This window comes from Chenopodium album, chromosome 11, assembly GCF_948465745.1.
Source record: "Chenopodium album chromosome 11, dcCheAlbu1.1, whole genome shotgun sequence".
In the NCBI taxonomy this organism is placed as follows: domain Eukaryota; kingdom Viridiplantae; phylum Streptophyta; class Magnoliopsida; order Caryophyllales; family Amaranthaceae; genus Chenopodium; species Chenopodium album.
In genome coordinates this window covers 39,909,667-39,915,106 of record NC_137844.1, presented here as the reverse complement: position 1 = coordinate 39,915,106, position 5,440 = coordinate 39,909,667, and positions in this window count along the sequence as shown.

Genomic DNA, 5,440 nt, shown 5'->3' with positions numbered 1-5,440 from the left:
TTTTATGATTATTAAAATTAAGTGAATATCCACAAATCTCAATATTTTAAATTAGTCAATCTCCAAAACTTTTAAAAACTGTAACATAAAGAAATAGATTTACCATAGCAAATCATAGTTTCTTATTCATTACTGTATTTGTGCAAATATTTGCAAGAAATAATTATTAGCACCTTAAGTGATATAAATTCAATGTCGGTACCCTCTTAAAAGCTATTAGAATTTTATATCCATGTTTGTTGTTGTCACCGAAAGAGCAGCGAATTTTAATATGGAGGGACAAGTAGACATTGCATAATTTGAAAAAATGCTGAAAAAAAACTAGTCACATAGATCTCTATTATATAATTAAGCCAAAGGGGAGGCTATAGTGTGCCACCCAAAAAGATTAAATACCCCTTAGAATTATATTAAAAGTGAAGAAATTAATTCTATATTTTAATTGATTCAATAAAAAAAAATATTCATTATTCATTAATCATCAATCAATTAATTTTAATAAGGAAAAATGAAAATTAAAAATCTAACCCTTCACCTTTCTTCGCTTAAAAATCCAACCTTTTGTTTATCGTATAAAAATCCAACCTTTACCCGGCCCCATATCATCATCAAAGATCCATTACTTGTTAGTGATCGGTTTTTATAAGTTATACGCCACGTGTCGGCTTTTAATAGGTTTATTATTTTTTTAATAATAAAAAAACAAAAATAATTAAAAAAAACCAAAGCCCCCAGCCCACTTTTTACGGCCAAATGACCACCCCTGCGTCGCCATCTCGATCGGAAAAGCCCACCCCTTTCCCCTCTCTATCCCCTCCCTATCCCCACCTCTCCTTCCCCGGAAACCCAACCCAACCCTTGAAACCCTAACAACCACTCAAAACCCCAACAGTCTCATCCGATTAATTTGAAATTTTGCTGAATTGTAGCTTTTTGCAGGCTTCTCTACTTTGGTGAATTATACTGGCGGGTGTGCAGCGGTGGTTTATTGAGTTAGTGCGATTGTCAGGGTTGAGTGAGGGAGATGCAAGGTATATGGTTGAGTGAGGGAGATGCAGGAGCTACAATAGGGGCACGTTGATCGATCCGGCGCTGTTAGTTGTGAGGCGGGGCGGTGGTGCATAGCTGATAGGTGCTGGTCATAGGTTTGGTGTTGAGGGTTTATGGTGGATGGTGTTGTGATTTGATTTGATTATTATTGTTTGTGAGTGTTGTTGTTATACGGTTGTTAGTAGGTCGGTGATGAGGGTTTGTTGTGGTTGGTGTTTTAGGTGGTGGCGAAGGTTTCGCGGTGTTCAAGGAGTTTAGGGATGGCAATGGGTGGAGTTGGTTACATCACAGGTTGTAGTGGGTGGGGCTATAGTGGTAAGTAGCCGTGGAAGGGGGTGGCCATGGTGGGAGGAAAAAGATTTTTTATTTTTTTTAAATGATGGAGGAAATAGATTTAGAAAAAAAAAAAAAAATTCAAGCTGTTTAACATGTTATAAATCAATTGGATCTTTAGATGAATATAGGGGGTAAAGGGTTGGATTTTTATGGGATAATTAAAAGATTGGATTTTTAAGGGAAGAAAGGTGAAAGGTTATGTTTTTAATTTCTATATTTCCTTTTGATAATCAATCAATTAACCTCATAAGATTATGCTAAGATTTACTTTATCTTTTATTACAATCAACTAACTTCATAAGTTATTAAACCATTTTATCAATCCTCCAACAAGTTAATTTAATAATTAAATCAATCTATAAAATGAATTCATGATTTTCCTATTATAGTATAATTATTCCCTCCATTAATCAATCTTTTAATCTACAAAAATATAATTACTAAACCAATTTCTTCTTTTTTCTTTGTTTTTGACAACAGCAAAAGAGAATGAAAAAACTAATTAACAAAGCTAGAAAGAGTGGTCCTACGGTCGTTAGCAACCAATTGTGCCTTGTGTACCTGGTCCTTGCTCACCTTCCAAACAATGCAAGTTTGTAAAGTGCTAGCCGCCCTCTATATATCACGTATTGTCCATAGGATGTCGATGTCTGATTCTTGACGATTACCTTGTATGTTCACTAAAATAGTAGAATCCGTTAATAAGAAAATCCTTTTGCTAGTTTTTAATGGAAGCCCATCTAATAGCCAATAGGCAAGCTAGGGCTTCTGGATGAATGGCTGAGACTGCCCTACAGTAGTGCCTACCACCTTCTTGAAACTCATCAATACCATTATGAAGCACCTATCCCATCCTGTCCATGCTTTTCCTGCATCTTTCTGCCAAGACTCATCGATAAGGATTGTAACCCCTTGAGAGCTTAACCTATTGGTCCGGTGATGGAAATTCTCCTTTCCTAACGAAGCATAGTTGAAACCTAGAGGTATGGTCCCTACATCATTCCCTATAGGGGAGACCGGCTTGTTCTTAAAGGTCTTAAGATCTTCCCTTGCCTTCCCTATATTATGCAAGAGTGCAATTATATCACCCTCGTCTCCTCTAAATTTCCATTCTTGTTGATCCATAAGAACCACATAATCACTATAAAGGTAGTGATTCTATCGCTATGAATACCATCCTGCTATAAAACAACAAGATATATCTCTGAATCCATTGTCGCAATGGAGTAGATTCAGATAATTCCAATGTGGGACTCAACGAGCAATCTTCCCACGCAATCTAGGCTAGAGCACAGTCTCTAAACAGGTGCTTAGTGTCTTCTTCTTCCCCTCGACAAAGATCACATGCCATTTCTACTGGTATACCCCTTTGGTGAAAATTTGAGTTTACTACTATCCCATTCATAAATAATTTCCAAAGGAAGAGACTCCAATTTTGAGAGATATTGAGGCGCCATAAAATTTTGCAGAATCCCGATGCCAGCCCACTATCAAGATTAGTAGCCTTTTCTTCTTGAAGAAAAGCATGCCTTATCTTGGTTGTATAATTTCCTGTCTATGATGCTTCCAATATAGGACGTCTTCCTCATGTATTTAAGACAAATCCAAGTTCAAGATATCTCTTACACTATCCCATTAAAAATAATCCCTTATCTTCTGGAAGTTCCATCTCTTTGGCCCTCTCAAGATCAGATCACAAACCAAACCCGTCCCAACTCCTCTTAAAGATTGATTAGAAGCGACAATCGGAATCCCACAGTCTACGCAATTCATATTCGCAAACTTAATCCATTCACCGGCGCCAACTTTCCTAGAAAATCCATCTAACAAGGTATTAGCAACCCTGTGTAAACCCCTGATTCCCTAAGAAATGTTTTTTCTTGCCGTAGAGAAACTCCTTCCAGTGTACAAGGGACTAGGGATGGTAACAGATTGAATTCGGGTCGGATGCAGCTAAATCCGAATCCGATCCGTTTAGTAAACGAACTGTGGATTCAAATCCGAATACGAGTCCCGACTCGTATTTTTCGGATCCGAATCCGGTCCATTTATTCGGACCTCTAAAATGATCCGAATTTTTTTAAAAATTTATTTTTTATAATTTGTGATATACCTATAATTGTTTGTATATTCATACTGATTAAAGTATCAACATAACATATTTATATTATGAACTAAATTACATGATACATTTTTGCTATAAAACAAACAAGCAATTGTCCCAAGTTATAAAGCATATACTCATACTGTCGGACTCGGAGTCGAATCGGACTCGGTCGGACTTTGCATAAGGTCCATGTCCGATTCGACTCTCATTCGGATTGGGATCTAATTTATCGGATTCAGATTCGAACTAATTTTAAACGGATTCAGATCGGATTTTTTTTCTTCAGATCGGATCGGAACCGAATTAAACTCGGATTGAATTGCCATCCCTAAAAGGGACTAGACTCCTTCTTATAGAAAAGTTTGGAAACCAGAAGTTGAGGATTGCAATGCATTCTCTTAACTTGTTTGAACAACATTGCATCATTTAAAGTACCTACTAACCTAATTCCCAAGCCACCCATTCCCTTAGGAAGATGAATGATATCCCTCTTGACCTAGTGGATGCCCTTTTCCTCTTTTGAGGACTAGATGAATCTTATAATGATGGAATCAATAGCCTTATCAATTGAAACTAGTAGTTGAAAGCATTTCATCACATGAGAGGAAATACTAATATGGACTGTGTTGATCAGGATCAGCTTTACCGACTGTGAAAGCCTGAGAGAACTCCAGCCCTTTACTTTTGTAGCAACTTTATCGACCAAGTATCGAAAGGTGTCAGCTTTTTTCCTTGAGAGATCAATTGGAGCTCCCAGATGTATTCCTAAGTTCTCCTTATTATCCATTCTCAAAATATTTTTAAAATCCTCCATCCCCTAGTTCGTAGTAGCAGAGCTAAACTTTATGAAGGACTTTTGAAAATTTAATTAGTGACCTGACACCTTTTCAAATCGAGCCAGAAGGTTTGCTATGTGTTCACAGGAATTGGTAGTAGCTTTGAAGAAGATCATAGCATCGTCTGCAAAAAAAGAAATGCGAAATAGAAGGGGATCTTCTTGTAACCTTAATGCCTTGAATAAGATTGATATAATCTGCCAATAGGAGCATGCGAGATAAAACGTCCATGCAAAATAGAAAGAGATAAGGAGATAGAGGATCTCCTTGCCGCAATCCGCAATCTGGCTTGAAGGATTCCGTTATCCTACCGTTAACCAGGGATTAATAAGAAACAGTAGTAATGCATTGCTACACCCACTTTACCCATTGATCATGAAACCCATAAGCCCTTAGGATTTTAAGAACAAAAATCCAACTCACTCGATTATAAGCTTTTGACATATTTATCTTAAGAGCCGCCATAGGGATTCTTATCTTCGTGCTATTATTGACATGTGTCAACTCGTGACTTAAGAGAATATTATCCTCCATATACCTTCCTGAAACAAAGGCATGTTGGTACTCTGTAATCAACTGTGGCAGCGAATTTTTCATATGATTAACTATACATTTGGTAATGCATTTGTAAATTGTATTAGACAAACTAATTGGCCTAAAATGTGCTGCAATCTCAGGGCACTCAACTTTTGGAAGCATAATCAGTAGAGAGGCGTTAAATTCATTCAGGAGAAAACAAGTCCTAAAGAAATGCTAAACCGCCTTGACCACGGAGGTCCCCCACTAAACTCCAATGAACATGAAAAAACTCTGCAATAATCCCATCCGGCCCTGGCGATTTTAGATGATGTATAGAAAAATTGGCCTTCTTGATTTCTTAAATAGTGAAAGGTCTAATCAAGGTGGCTGCCTTTCAGTCTTCTAATTGTGGGAAAACCATTTCCAGAAAAAGAAGGTCTACATCTTCCTCCAAACTTTCTTGCAAAGCCACGCTTGGGTTAAAGACACTTTTTAGAGAATCTTGAATTAAGGAGGCAACGTTATCTTGTCCTGTAACTGTAGGGAATAATTTCAAGCATCCCACACTTGAGCCTCACTGTGATAATACACT